Raw genomic sequence first — 15,989 nt, 5'->3', positions numbered from 1 at the left:
TCTGTTCCCCTCTGTTGCCCAATCTTTCTGTTCCCCTCTGTCTCCCGGTTTTTGGTTCACTTTGTTGTTGCAGTGTTTTTCTGTTCCCCTCTGTCTCTGGTCTTTTGGTTTCCATCTGTTGCCCTGTCTCTCAGTTCTGATGTTGATCTTTTGGTTTTCCCTTTCTTCGTCTCTTAGATTCCCCTCTGTCGACCCGTCTCTCGGTGGGCTTTCCCTCTGTCCCCCTGTCGCTTCTCATATTGTCACTTATTTGGGCTCTCTCATTGTGTTTCTTTTTTTGGTTGTCCTGTAAGTTGTCTTTCTATACTGTCATTTGCCCGTCGCTTACCCGTTGGGACATCCTGCTCTGTATGGCATTGTTATGCACATCTTCTTTGTTATTACGTTTCCCTGTTTCATGCAGCCTTGTCTCGCTGTTTCAGTGCAGAATGGTACATGAATTGTCCCCGTGTCCAGGCCTTGTATAGGAAGGAAATCATCTCCTGTCACTTTGTCCGGAGAGTGAACGCGGGAATATAGGGTCCAAACACGCTCACTCCAATTTTAGAAACTACAAAAAAGGTGATTCATTAATTCTTTGTGCCCTCTTGTCCAGATCAGGGACATGGTGACTCTGGCACATGTCCTGGAAGTGTCATTTGACAGGTATAGAAGAAGAATACAATGAGTCAAATTTTATATGTAAGTTGTTACAGAGTGGAGAACTGAACTGTAAGATGGGTTTTATAATTATACGAGATCGTAAGTAAACACTGAACTGCTTTGTGTGTGTGTGTGTGTGTGTGTGTGTGTGTGTGATCAGTCTGACTGGAGGATTAGTGTGACCCAAATCCTCAAGCCTGGCCAAGGCCACTGAGACATTTCTGCAACACTCTCTTTTACTGATCAGGAAACAGCATAATGATGATGATGATGATGATGATGATGAATAGGTTCTTCACGGTTCACCTTTATGTTTTTAGGTTGTTTTTTTGCTGACGCTTGTCCTCCCACACTGTCTGAGCTGGATTGTTTTTTTTGCTGTGTTTTATAAAGAATATACAATAAGCTTTTCATTAACATGAGGTTAGAATAATGTGTGCTTTTCACTTGTGTTAGTCACGATTCTCTGTATTTGAGTGGATTTTGATTCGGCTCTGAAAACATCCTCATTATTCTCTGTAAATCTATATTGTCGAACGCTGGTCTGACTCACTCTTGTCAGGCTCGTGATTAATTGCCACGTTAACCCTCATTACACAGCTTTCTGAGGGAACTGGATTTTGTCTTTGTGCTATATTTGAATCTCATAAACACCCCTGGTGTTGGGCGTTACAGGCGAACACTGCTTATGACTGAACTTTTGGCTCCTTTATTTTAGGGAATGTAGGGGTGCAGAAACTTATCCCTGAGGAAGGGGGCGTGGCATTTGCACGGTCAGTATTAATGATCTCTGTCAGGTATATTGATGTAGGCATGGCCCTGGACAGTAATTCTCAGTAATTGGGCAGTCTTTCCCTGAGGGAGGCTTGCCCTTGGTCAGGTGGTTATGGTGAAGTTGGGAGTGTCCTTGTGAACTCAAACGTGGGTGTGTTTGTGCCCAGATGGTTATGGAGAAGGTGGGCATTTACTTGGGCTGGTGGTGATGGTGAAGGTGGGTGTGTCCTTTGGAACCATAACATGAGAGTGTCCTTGGCCAGGTAGTTATGATAAAGGTGGGTGTGTCCTTTGGAACCATAACATGGTCCTTGGCTAGATGGAGATGGTCAGGTGGTGATGGTCCTTGGCCAGGTGGTGATGGTGAAGGTAGGCGTGTCCTTTGGAACCACAACATGAGAGTGTCCTTGGCCAGGTAGTTATGATAAAGGTGGGTGTGTCCTTTGGAACCATAACATGAGAGTGTCTTTGGCCAGGTGGTGATGGTGAAGGTGGGTGTGTCCTTTGGAACCATAACATGAGAGTGTCCTTGGCCAGGTAGTTATGATAAAGGTGGGTGTGTCCTTTGGAACCATAACATGAGAGTGTCCTTGGCCAGGTGGTAATGGTGAAGGTGGGTGTGTCCTTGGCCAGGTAGTTATGATAAAGGTGGGTGTGTCCTTTGGAACCATAACATGGTCCTTGGCTAGATGGTGATGGTCAGGTGGTGATGGTCCTTGGCCAGGTGGTGATGGTGAAGGTAGGCGTGTCCTTTGGAACCACAACATGAGAGTGTCCTTGGCCAGGTGGTTATGATAAAGGTGGGTGTGTCCTTAGGAACCACAACATGAGAGTGTCCTTGGTCTGGTAGTTATGATAAAAGTGGGTGTGTCCTTTGGAACCATAACATGAGAGTGTCCTTGGCCAGGTAGTTATGGTAAAAAAGGTGGGAATGATATCCGTGTGAAGGTGTGTGTGTCCCTGGGAACTATAAAGTGGGTGTGTCCTTGGCCAGTTGTTTCTGGTGAAGGTTGGCGTGTCCTTGAGAATGTGGTTATGGTCTTTGCATGTGGGCGTGTCCTCGGCGCCATTAATTTTAGTTCCATTCGGCACATTTTCTAAGCGAACCCAGACCTAAAGCTTATCTTGTGCTCTGTTGTACAGCACTGTACTGCTTCATATTCAGTGTGCTCATTCTTTGAGAGTAAAATGATCGTGTTGTTGTTGTTGTTGTTTAGTTTACGACTCCTCACAGTTTTCTCCACAGCTCACTGACTCGCACTCGCCGAGGTTAAGCGTGACTCATGATTTACTGGCTTCTGGGCTCGGATTCATCTCATGGTTTTATCTCCTCTCAGAGCGCCACCTTTCCTGGTGTTACCGTGCTTCGGGGTGTAGCACTCCAGGTTCCTCCGCGTCCTCTCCGCTCGTCACCCTGTACTCGTCTTCTTCAGCCCGAAGGTCATCATGAGGCCTATGATAAGGAGTTTAGCCCGAGTTCACCTGAACTTTAGCTGTGAGCACTGCTGACTCGCTAATCCTACAGCAAGCCGGCGTCCGTGCGGCTCTGAGTGGATTAGTTGGATACACACTCGCTCACACACTCAGACCTGCACACGTACACACTCGCTCACCATGGTCAGACCTGCACACGTACACACTCGCTCACACACTCAGACCCGCACACGTACACACTCGCTCCTTACACTCAGACGCACACACTTTCTCTTTCTCTCTTTCTGTCACTTAATCTGTCTTTCCAAGCTTCTTCCGTTCTGTACCAACTCTCATGGCCTGCATTTTGATGAAAAAGTTTCTCTTTCTTACTTTTTTTACCTTTTTATTCTCAGCTCCTTCCTGTACCTGTTCCCATTAAGTCCTCCTTTCCCCAATTTCTGACTTTTCAACTTCTTTCTTTCTTTCTCTCTTTACTTCTTTCTTTCTTTCTTTCTTTCTTTCTTTCTTTCCTTTGCTTTGTCTTTTTCTATCTTTATTCTCATCTTTCTTTCGTCTTTGTTCTCAGATTTTTTCTTTTTTTCTTCTCAGTTCCTCTTTCTTGATTTTTCAGGCATTTGTCTGACTTTCCTTTTCTCTTTCTTCTTAGCAAATAATTTTTTATGGAAAAGGCTGCTCTCTTCCTCTTTCTCTCTTCGTACCTAATCGAATGGTATGATTTTGATGATGATGATGATGATGATGATGATGATGAGGAAGGTTAAGCGCTAATATTTTAGCATTTATCAGGTTATAGCATGTGAACTGGAACAGTTGAACAAACGAGTGCAGGTGTGACTGTAGAAGTGTATGTGAGGAGCAGACATGGCTGGACCTCCAGAGCAATGTGGTTGACGTTCCCTCTTCCGTCAGCTCTGTTCCACTAAGCCACGCCCGACGCACCGATTAGCAAAGTCGCTTTGAGGGGATTAGCCTAATGGGAGGTAGCGGAAGGTGAACCTCCGTTCTGCTGTATTTTGTCTTCATCTGCGAGACGCTGCAGGTGCGGAGCCACCTTTCTGTGAAGGCGAGCGTGCGGTAAAATATGTCGCACCATGTGCACTGTCATCGTGTGCTTCCTCGTACGCCAGCTCTTTAAAGTCGCCATCGCCGCTCTGACCACATGTGACACTTCGACACGTAAGTCTGACCTTTCCATTTGGCTTTCTGTCCGTCGTTGAGGGCTTGAATCGAGCGTGTTGGGAGCAGACCCTAATGTACGGGACATTTTATTGGTCTAGAAATGTTGGCACTTAACGTACCCACAAGACAACGCTTACAATCAGATAAATGTCCTTCAAAGATCAGTTCAGATCGGTATAAAGCCTGAGATGTCTGGTCAAAGGTGTCTGTTAAACCAATTCTTTTACCCAAAAAAAACAAACACCCCAGCACCTTCTCTGCTTTTTACCCCAACACCTTCTCCACTTTGACCCCAACACCTTCTCCACTTTTTACCCCAGCACCTTCTCCACTTTTTACCCCAGCACCTTCTCTGCTTTTTACCCCAGCACCTTCTCCGCTTTGACCCCAGCAGCTTCTCTGCTTTTTATCCCAGCAGCTTCTCCGCTTTGACCCCAATGCCACCACTTTTACCCCAGACTACTGTTAAAAGTTAACTTTCTTTCTTTCTTTCTTTCTTTCTTTCTTTCTCTCATTCTTTCATCTTTTCAGTTTCTTTTTTTAGTTTCTTTCTTCTGGTTTTCTTTGTTTAATTTCTTAGATTTTTGTTCTTTTATTCTTAGTTCTTTTTTTGTTTTCTTTCTTGGTTCCTTTGTCTTGGTAGTATTTTTACAAGTATATAGTATATAGGCTCAATATTCTTTTCTTTTATTTGTGTTTTTTTTTTGGTATTATGGTTATCCCCTCGGAAGTTTTGCGTAGCTTTGACTCATTAGTGTCGAACAGCTGGTCGATACGCGGCGTGCTTCTGAGCCCAACCCCCGATAGAGGGAATGATGGTGTGGATGCGTGAGCTGAGGCTAATTTAAGTATGAATATTAGACTTAAAGAAAGAGTGTGGTTACTCGGCTAAGCTCCTGATGCGCTCTGTATCTGACCGCTTTTTGCTCTTTGCACCAGGAGATACTAACTTGAGTACATTAGTGGCGTCTGCGTGTTATATCTGTTATAGCATGAACGTGAATGTAAGCAGGAGGATGTGGGTCGGGTTTAATCCTCATGGATGATGTTATAAAACATGCCTGGCACTGAGCAGGAGCTTCTGCACGCTAAAGTGTTGGTGTGTCTGCTGAAGTGGAGCCTGCGGTCAGAATCTTGCTGTAGAGAAGGTGCATGCTTTGGGTTTATGGAAGGATTAAAGGCTCTGACTAGTCCCTGAGTTCCTGTCACTCTCTCTATCTCCCTCTCTCTCTCTCTCTCTCTCTCTCTCTATCTCTCTCACACACACACAATGACATCAACGTTATAACTGCAGTCTGGCTAAGGCTAGGAGTTAAGGGTAGGTGGTTCTGGTTGGTCATGGTCAAGGTTGTGGGGTTTGATGTTGGTGGAGTTGAGGTTGTGAAATTTGATTAGGGTACAGGGCATTGCAGTTAGGTTTTAGGAGTCATGGATTAAAAAGCTGTGGTTAGGCTTTGAGGTTAAAATCATGGGGAGTTGGGCCCTATACATTGTCGGATTTAGTTCTGTTGAGGTCACAGGGGTTGAGTTGTGATAGTAGAGTTTGGGGTGTGGTGGTAGGGCTTGAGGTTGTAGCGATTAAGGAAGGATTTGGGGGACTGAGGTGAGTTTTGGGGGATTGAGGTTGAGGTTGCGGTGGACGAAGTTGAGGCTGTGGGGGTTTAAGGTGGGCCTGGGGGAGATCGAGTTGAGGCTGTGGGGGTTTGAGGTTGAGGATTTGGAGATTGAGATTGAGGTTGTAGGGGATTGTGATGAGGTTGTGGGTGATCAAGGTGACGTTTGGGGGGACTGCAGTGAGGTTCTGGGAATTGAGGTAAGGTTGAGGGGATTGAGGGTTTGATAGTTTGGGGTGGTTTAGGCCCGAGGTACCCCAATTGCATTCGTATACTCTGTGAGTGCATGAGAGAGAAAGAGGCAGAGAGAGAGAGATGTGTGTTGTTAAGAGTGTGTGTGGTGGCTGAAAGCAGTTTTATCGTACAATGCACTTAAATGAATTGCAGGATCGGGTCGCCTTGAAAGAATTTGTGAGTTTAAATTTAATATGGCTGATCTTCTGCAATCATCTCTGCTGACTGACATCGGCAACAGAAAGAGTGTGTGTGTGTGTGTTTTGGTCACAAGCCCAGTGAATGTGAGTTCACTCCAGCATTCAGTCGATAACACGGCTGGCTGGTTGGCTGTAATTCTGCGTTCTGTCCACCGCCCTTTGCATGTGTGTGTATGTGTGTGTATATGTGTGTATGTGTGTGTGCGTGTGTGTGTGTGCGTTTGCATGAGACGCCCCTGTAAAGGTCATTTCGCAGCGGGGCTGCAGCACACTTGTGTGAAGTGGGGTGTGTGTGGCGCTCGTTATTCCTGTCAGTGATTCAGCCTGGACTCATAAAGAGCGCGCAGCGAGCAGATGATGTGTGTTTAGAGCTGATCAGGTGATGCGTCGTTATACAGCGAAGAGGAAATCTGTAGTCATTAGCTCCTAATTAGCTTCATAGGCTACGCTTTAATATCATCATCATCGGTGGTGAAGACGATGAAGTGTTGCCATAGAAACGATAACGTATCAGAACGACCTCGCAGCACGCCTCGGTGTGACGCTTCTGTTCACTATAAATCATACCGGACGAACCTGACGTGTTTAAAGTATCTGATAAACACTGAAATGTTGTGTAACTTGTTATTGTAGCTAGGTGATTGTGTAGCTGTCATGTCTCTCGTCTGCACGTCTGCTCCGCACTCCGGTCCAGTAGGTGGCGGTGTTGCACCAAACCATAAACTCTGTAAACTTAAAATAAGATGCAGTGATGCTCTTGTAAAACTTGAGTATTGGCAGAAGATGAAAGCGGTGTGTGTGTGTGTGTTTGCAGCTAATGCTGAGGTATATTTTAAAGGAATTGTATAATTTTATGACATTTAACTTTCGAAAGTTGAAATAATTTTAAAAGTATAAATCTGTAAGAAACCAAAAATCAGCCAACACCGATTGATTCAACTGCACAGCGGGAGTAACTGTGTTTGTATGTGGGTGTGTGTTATCATGTTAAACGTCCAGTTAGCAACATTAATACCCACACTAGTCATATCCAGCTTTGCACAAAATTACCTTGTAAATCATTAATGATATCGACGTGTAATCTTATGAGCCAACAGCTCATTAAGATTATATATATATATATATATATATATATACTAAACGCTAAAACCTTGAGCTAAGATCTTCACCTTAGAACTGGATTTCCCAAACCAAAAAAAAGGTCCGTTACACAAAATGCATCCAAAAATCTGCCTTTATAAATTAGTGCAACAAATTAGTCGCGAACTGCGGTTCTGAAAAATGGGTACAATGTGGAAGTGCTAAACATGCAGTTCCTCGGATGACCACTAGGTCACAAGTGATTTAGTCCCATTAGAGCTCTGTGTTAAAATGTCCAACAGAAATAAACATGTCTAGAGCCTGGGACCAGAAAAAAAGAGGTTTTAATCTCCACAGTTAGATTTCCCATTCATAACATCAGTGCAGGGTTTTTTTTTTTATGAAAATCATCAATTAAATTTATATAAAGCTATAAGATTATGCATAATTAGGGGCGTGGCTGACTAGCTGTCCACTATGCATGAATCGTTGGAGTTTAACTCAACACAAGAAATGTAGTATGGAGAACTGAAGTCAACAAAATGCAAACAAATTAACATTAACCACCCAACTTAAGTAGACGTTACTCATTAGCGCAATTAGGCGTGTTCCAATAAACAGCCAGGCTCTGTTAGCTCCGCCCATTTGCCCATAGTGACGACCTGAGCTCCAATAGCTGAGCTTCCACAAACCCGCTCGTCATGGAGGGCGTGTCGGGTCTGACTATAAATAAATATGGTGCGGACCAGACAGTGGTGCCTTTAGTCAGCTTTGTGGGACCAGAACATGACATTTCAGGAAACAGGAAGTAATTAGGTCAGAACTGAAGAAGTGACGAAGTAATGCTGGGATGAACTGATGCAACGTCGGGAAATAACTTGCGTTATCAGGAAGTAAAAAGAAAAATAAGTTTAAACTTCTCTGGGCGTTTGTGGTCTCGTGTACTTTTGCGATATAATTTTTCTTATCAGTATTTCGTTAGTGACTGATTTACTGCACAACTTTAAATTTCTAACTTTTTCACGAAGTGTTACGCAACAGAAACTGAAATACGGCTGAGTTGCACAAATATTAATTCCTGCAGCTCTTATGCGCACTGATCCGCCTGGGTTTGTTGTTTTTGTATCGCGTGTGTGTGTGTGTGTGTGTGTGTGTGTGTGTGTGTGTGTGTGTGTTCATTGTGAAAGAGAGGAATCTGTCTCCTAATGTCTTTGCTTCACTCCTGTTTATCTCGTACTTCTCTCTTTATTCATAATGTATATGTCTGAAGGTATTTGTGGAAGGTTTGAGTGCAGGAGTTCTTGGGCTTGGTGTGTGTGTGTGTGTGTGTGTGTGTCTCACATGAAGATGAACACGAGCATGAGCCAGCAGTCAGCACTACTGCAGTACTTATTCAGCAAATTTCCCTCTCGCTCCGTCCCATATGTCTCCCCCCCCCCACACACACACACACAGAGGGTGGGAGATGGCAGGGAGTTAGTGCATATCAGGTGATACGAGACAATGTGCAAGACAGGGAGCGCGCGTGTGTGTGTCTTTTGGAAGGGACAATGTGTCGCCCCGATGGTTGTTTTGCTTGTCAGAACACTGAGGACACGCTGTCTCCTGCACTGAATCACCCTAATGAGAGTTTAGCACAGGTTTATGTGCAGGGGATAAAGTTTAGGGATTTCCTCATCACCTCCCTCATAGCTTCTCATCATCTCCTCCATAGCTTCTCATCACCTCCTCTATAGCTTCACCCCAGGTCCACCTTAGCTCCTCATCAGCTCCTTTAAAGGTCCTCCATAGCACGCATTAAGCTCATTAACAGCTTCTCCATAGTGCTCCATCACCTCCACCTCAGCTCCTCATCAGCTCCTCCATACTTTTCCATCTGCTCCTTTATAGCTCCTCATCAGCTCCTCCATAGTGCCTCCTCAGTTCCTCTATAGCATCACTCTAGCTCCTCCATAGCTCCTCATCACCTCCACCTCAGCTCCTCATCAACTCTTATTTATTATTATTATAGCTTTTTGGTCAACTTTCTTATAGCATCTCCTCAGCTCCTTTATAGCTTCACCTCAGCTTCTCATCAGCTCCTCTGTGGTGTCTCCTCAGTTCATCTAAAGCTCCACCTCACCTCCTTATCCACCCTGATAAAATTTTTTGGTAGATTTTCCAGTATTTGGAGTTTGTGTTTATTTTCCTCCTCTCTAGATCTTGCTTATCTGTAATTCTCCAGTCCCTAACTATGGAGAACATTTCATACCACACACCAAAGAAAATCACTGCACACTGGTGTGTATATGTATATATGTTTATATATATATATTATTGTTTCATGGCATAAACGGCATCCGGAGCTGCAGCAGTTTCCTCGAGCAGCGTGATTTATTAGCCTGTGTTTCACCGCTATCGATTAGCATCACCTTGCTTTATAGATTTTTAAACTGCGCTAATCAGTGAGCCGCTCTCTTTTCTTCCGGAACAATATGTTGGAGAGAAAGTGAAAAAGCGTGCGACGATGCAGGTCCCGGTGTCGGCCCACGTGCCTCCCGCAGTCGGCTCGCTGCAGCCGAGGTGTTGCTAGTCTTGGCTAACGAGAGCATGTGCTAATTTGAGGCTCCGATGTGGCACGTGAGACGGTTTTAACACTGCTGCAGACGTAAACACAACACACGCGGAACATAAAACATAAAACACTTGCTATCACACACCAGCACACGAGCACATTAATAATTTTTTTTTTTGCGATGTAGCAGGCGAAGAAATCAGGAAGGCTTAGCATTTGTGTTTGCTAACACACAACGTGACTTCCAGTACCTTCAGTAAAAATTATGTCGAATTATTTGTTGCTACGCTTCTAGCCCTGATCGCGTCCAACAACTGACTTGATAATACTTTACTCGACTTCTACAAAATCTCGAGGCTGTTTTAACTCATCCACCTCTTCATTTTCCTTCTGTGTTTGCTCACGAGTTAGCTTGGATGAACCACTAGCCGAGTTCAAATGTAAGCAAATTCATATTAGGCTAATGATTCTGAGCACCACGTGCAAACTAGCTAACATGTTGTTGTTAAAACGAGCAGCCGTGGTTGGTTTCTACTGTACATTGTCCTAGCCTCAGATTTGCTAAGTTTGACTTTAAACAAAGTAGGCTAACCCTGTAGCTAGTTAGAGGTTTTTACTTATACACGACTCAAGGTTGTTTGCAGTCCAGCTAACATTAACCCTGATGCAGTGTTTTGTTTGTTAGAATTAATTTAAGATTTTTTTTCCAACGTAATTCAGAAATTGCTGTTCCCGCTACATTATTGCTATAGCAACAGCTATCACACTACCTGTGCTATACATCAAGGACTGTTTTTTTTTCAAAGGGGGATCCCTGAACGGCTGGATATCTTACCCTCCTGTAAACAAGTGCCTTGAGAGAATAACCACGAGAATAAATTGTACCAGTCGAAGAAACAAACGTCCTCGTTGACGTTCGGAACAGCCATATCTTCCCATTGTCGGGATGGTGGACTGGTCACATCATCTGGACACCCACATAGTCAGTAGTGTTGCATGGTGTACTGGTACTGAAAAAGTCTTTAAGCACAGTGCTGAAAGCGGTGATGTTATGCTGGTGTGTGATGTAGCAGGAAACAACGACTTTTATGGCTATTAAAATTGTCGCACATGGAGCAAATATCCCTCAGGACGACGCCTCGGGATGAAGCGGATACCGTTCTGTCCGTGTGTAAGTTTTGAAACTAAAGTGTGTGTGTGAGAACGTTTTGAGATCAATTTAGATCACTGTCCTGTTACTTCCATAAATGATCGCAGAATTAATCTGGGAGATGGTGGATCTGAGTGTATTAAGGCTCTGAGTTACCGATCGGATGGTCGGTGGTTTGAACCCCCGGCTCGGTCAGGTTTGCCACTGTCGGGCTCTTAACCCTGTCTGATCCAGGGGCGCGGTATAATGGTTCACCCTGTGCTTTGACCCCAGCAACTAAGTGAAGGTTTAGCCATTATCGGTTTAATTCTTCATACATACTGCAACTCTAATTCCTTTTTTTTTTTTTTTTGGAAAATGTTAGCTACAATATGACATAATATAGTTCTGATCGGGAAGAAAGTATCCCAAAAAATAAAAAAGCTAATTTAGCTAACAACCAGCTATTAGTTGATCGTCATGGCGACTGATCAGATGTGTGTACACTGGTGTTGTGTGTTCTAGGCATCGCTCCGACGCCGACTGAGAGTCTGCAGGCGCTGGAGGAGAAAGGAGACGCACAAGCTAGACCCGAGTCGGTCAACAGCTGAGAAACATACACACATACAGTACACACACTCACACAGGTGAGTTTTACATCATAACACACACTTTTCTTTACTCTTTGGTGTATTGAATACACTTAGAGTGTGAGTACGTGTCACCTTGATTCTTTTCAAAGTAGCCATCAAGACTGACAGGTGAAGGAGCCACGCCTCTGTCAACAGGTTGGTGGCCACACCTTCTCCTGGACTGACTTTTACGAAGGTTATGCCTCTTGGGTTGTGACCAAACCTCCTTCACTCAGAGTAGCAAGAAACATCCTGACTTGTGACTGACTAGCACAGGAGACACGCCTCTACTGAAGTGACTTAGTGCCACACCCACTAATAGGGACAAAGGCCACACCCCTTTCATTGTGACGTACTGGAACAAAGGCCACGCCTTTTACACTAATACAGAAAGAGACCACACCCCCTTCACAGAGAGACCACGCCTCCTTAATAAACACAGAAACAGAGACCACACCTCCTTCATTAACACAGAGACAGACCACGCCTCCTTCCCTAATACAGACTCAAAGACCAAGCCTCCTTCACTAACACAGAGACAGAGACCACGCCTTCTTCACTAGCACAGAGACAGAGACCACGCCTCCTTCCCTAATACAGATAGACCACACCTACTTCATTAACTCAGAAATAGAGACCACACCTCCTTCACTAACACAGACTCGAAGACCACGCCTCCTTAACTAACACAGAGACAGAGGCCACGCCTTCTTCGTTAACATAGAGACAGAGGTCACGCCTCCTTGTGTGTAATTCTTGACCATTATACCTTAAATTTGTCGTGTATCTGTAAACTGTATCTTATAAGCCCCTCTGGGGTAATGAAGGAGCTCCTCCTGGTTTTACTGTGATGGCGTGTAGTATGTGGAGGCTCTACCTCGCGGCTCCACAACAATCTCTTCAGCACGGCTCAGAGCGAGAGCAGCAGCAGCGAGGCGAGACTGACGCAAAAACGCCAGGCAGATGCATAATGCTTTATCTGGTTTCTCTTCAGGAGGTGTGTGTGTGCTGAAGGAGCATTACGACACAGTGTGTGTGTGTGTGTGTGTGTGTGTGTGCGCGTGTATTTTGGATTTGGGTAGCTGCATATTTCATCCTGCTCTGAATCTTTATAATTAAAACCAGCACTATCTTGCGTCGGTGTGGGTTTCGATTCCATCCAAATGTTCTGTGAATTTCCAGAAAAAGAAAGTGTGTATGTGTGTGTGTGTGTGTGTGTGTGTGGTCGATGAGTTTCCATCAGCTGGTGACTGTTCTGAGAAAATGATCGCATCCCGATGCTCCGGCCAAACACACGTCCAAGTCCAAAGCTGAAACACATCATCATGATCTGATAAACTAAGCAGAGATTTTTTTTTAACAGTACAAAAATAAAAAGTCATAAAAGTGATTTCCTGTATTTCTGTAAGTCCTTCAGTACTGACTGTACACTAGCTCAGTAATTACATTTATGTTTATTGATATGCGTCGTGCTACATTGGTGGTGTGCACTTTAAAAAGAATTCTCTACCATCACTGACTTACAGATAGTCTTAGTACACGACTACAGACTACAGATTTGCTTAATGCCGGCATGATCTGGCTATAGTCTACTATTTCTACTGCTACTGTATGTGTTCTACTACAAACAACGATTACATGTTGGTGTCGATGCGATAAAAATTCCAATTCTATAAGTATCACAATTTTATAACTATCTTAATTCAGTATTTTACATTTTTTCTCCTGGTTTTGTTAAAAATTTAATTCTTTAATGGGTAAATAAATGCCGGCTGTTCCTAATAACATCAGTTTTCTTACTAAAAACCAAGTGTAGCATTTAAACAATACAAACTAAAACTAACTAAATTTAAATACAAGAGTTTAACTTCAAATAAAATGAATCACAAGGCTACATTGTTACTGAGCAGCGCGTATCTCAGTGAAGTTATCTGCTATTATTATTAGTTTTTCTAAACACACTTAGCGAGTAATTCATTCTGACCACACAGGATGGAAACGTGTAAATAGTTCAGGTAGCGCCACCTGTAGGATTATGAAGAACCGGTGACATTTTACCGCCTCAAACGTCTCCAATATCTCAAAACTCAACTTGACAGTGAGCACGTGAACATGCGGGGTTTCTAGCACACGTGATTTCCGACCAATTAGCGCTCACTGTGTTTTTGAGACTGGTGTAAGTGTGTGTAATGCGTTGCATTGAGACTTATTAGCTTACAGAGTTTTTTGTTGATGTAAAAATAAGTTTCTTTTGTGCCACTCAGAAGCATCTGCACTCGGTTTAGAATGGTTTATATCTGAGACTGATCACCGGTCGCGGCCAATCACACTGAGAGACAGATAGACCGGTTCATCTCCATTACAGTATAAATGTAAATATACTTGTGATAAAAAAAATCCATCATGCAGTCACTGTGGCGAAACACGGATCACCGCACAAAAGAATCACGATTCACGATTTTCCCTACTCATCTCTACTCATTGTGCACTTAAACTTCCTGGGTTTTCCGAAGAAGAGTAGACATGGGAATGTAGACATGGGAATGTACATATGGGAATAAAGACATAGGAATTCTTTTGGTGCTGGTCCATTTATTGGTATTCACAGACATGCAGCCGGGTGGTTTAACCTGACAAACTGATGAAAAACGCTAGTTTAAATTAAGTAAACTTGATCTTTTAATCCAAAAAACTGTATATTTAGTGCAGAAAGTTAAATTTCACTCACCAGCATGTGGGTAGATTTAGAGGAGGAATAGTAGGTTGGATCTCTGATGCTGTGTCTTTCTTGCTTCCTCATGGTGATTTCTTTTAAAATACTTTTAAATAATCATATCTCCTGGATAAATTAGTGGTTTAACTTTTAGCTAAAGTTATTATGTACAGGAGCGGTAGCGTGAGAGGAAACGGTCTGCTACTAGTTAATCGATCGCAGGTGGCGTCGTTCTCCCGGACAGATTTTTAAAAAGTGTGGGCCAATGTATACTTAGCTGCCACGCCCAAGTGTACTCTCTGCGGATGCACATGTTAGCTTAGCTGCGTGTTGGTTCAGTAAGAGTGAAATAAGTTTTCTAAATAAATCCAGACTAGCATTGCTCTGGATTTCTGCTATTAGCGTTTCTCACTCAGTATAAACTGGGTCACTCGCTACGTTTCCATGACTCGCGTCTGCAACAGAGCTCCATCACTCGGCCGACAGCTGTCCACCAGCATGCTGGAAAAGCGTCCCGTCTGCCGGCCAAGACTTCGGTTTAATTACATGATGAAATCCGCCGTATGCTTGGCTGCGAGATCCCAAACACAGCAGCACAACAATACACAACCGCTGTATGAATCTGGCTCAGTATTAGCAGCTTTAAATAAATAAAATGTTCAGTACACGTATAATGTTAAACTAAATATTATACGAAATGTATGAATACTCACTGAAATAATACTTAATACAAAGCTCATTTTTGAAGAAATGACTGATGTAGGACAAGTTACTAAATAATAATAGGATGCTGCTTCAAGAGAAGAAGCTTTTTTTTAAACAGCAATTTCCATCATGTTCTGTTTCAAGTCATGTCCCTGAGCATTGTTTTTTTTTTTCATGCTAACAATAAATAATATGTCTAATTATGGCTAATTAACTCTAACAAACGACAACAACATGGATGTTGTTGAATAGTTCGTCTAATAACGATTGGCTAATAAACACACATGAGTTAAAACAGAGCTGCTAGTGGAGCTGGGGAAAATCTCTTCAATTACAATTTTTGTATTTTTATATACAATATGTTTTGCATTTGAGGTGGTCATATGTTGCAGTTCCTCTAAAGCCCTGCAGGACTCCAAACTATTCACACAACAGCCTTACATCACAGCACTTTTGAAGAATTGTAACAAAATCGAATCAGGATATTTATAAAATCATGATACTTACAACATCGCATTCCCATCCTGACTGCCTGATATCTAGAACAACAGAGATATTGTCAAATAATTATGCTAACGAATCCTACAACGAGAGAGCTAAAACCATGATGTGGCTAACTGTAGTGGCTAATAATGTCATGGTTAATGGTACGAGTCAGTAAGTGTGCTAACAATGAGTAACCGTGCTAATTACGAGGGCGCCGTGAGGATGCTGGCTAATAGTGCTCATGATAACCTGGATACAAATGACCAGATACTTATAGCATCACGGGTTGCTGTGTAGATGATGCTATTATGCCGAATCCTGCTAACTTGTAGTCACGGTGCGGACGAGAATTCGGCAAGGCCGGTGCTGTTTGTGTAACCGGATCTTACATGAGTGAGTAGAAACTGGGTCACAGTGTGAGACTGGAAACCTGCAGTGTGAGATTACTGTGTCGTCTTCATCACGATACACACCGTCTCCATTTCACACACCTGAAGAAAAAGCACCTCGCGTCCACCGTGCAGCGTTTCGATTACAAATAGACCTAAAACACACACTCACACACACACACACACACACACACACACACACACACACACAAGGCTTGTACG

At 43.4% G+C, this 15,989-nt stretch overlaps 1 protein-coding gene across 5 annotated transcripts in view; it reads left to right on the top strand.

Moving 5' to 3' along the window:
• fam110b (family with sequence similarity 110 member B) overlaps positions 1-15,989 on the top strand; it is a 170,423-nt gene that overhangs the window by 145,745 nt on the left and 8,689 nt on the right. For 2 of the 5 annotated variants that reach the window (XM_053506780.1, XM_053506782.1), the window contains exon 2: positions 11,368-11,489. The exons of 2 other annotated variants lie outside the window; for them this stretch is intronic. The gene's annotated coding sequence lies outside the window, so the exon portion shown is untranslated. Of the gene's footprint in view, positions 1-4,008; positions 4,030-11,367; positions 11,490-15,989 lie in introns of those variants that run through there. One more of the 5 variants, XM_053506781.1, reaches the window with a different exon arrangement.

This window comes from Clarias gariepinus, chromosome 11, assembly GCF_024256425.1.
Source record: "Clarias gariepinus isolate MV-2021 ecotype Netherlands chromosome 11, CGAR_prim_01v2, whole genome shotgun sequence".
In the NCBI taxonomy this organism is placed as follows: domain Eukaryota; kingdom Metazoa; phylum Chordata; class Actinopteri; order Siluriformes; family Clariidae; genus Clarias; species Clarias gariepinus.
Note: the sequence above shows the minus strand (reverse complement) of the source record. Positions and strands in the feature narration are given on the sequence as shown.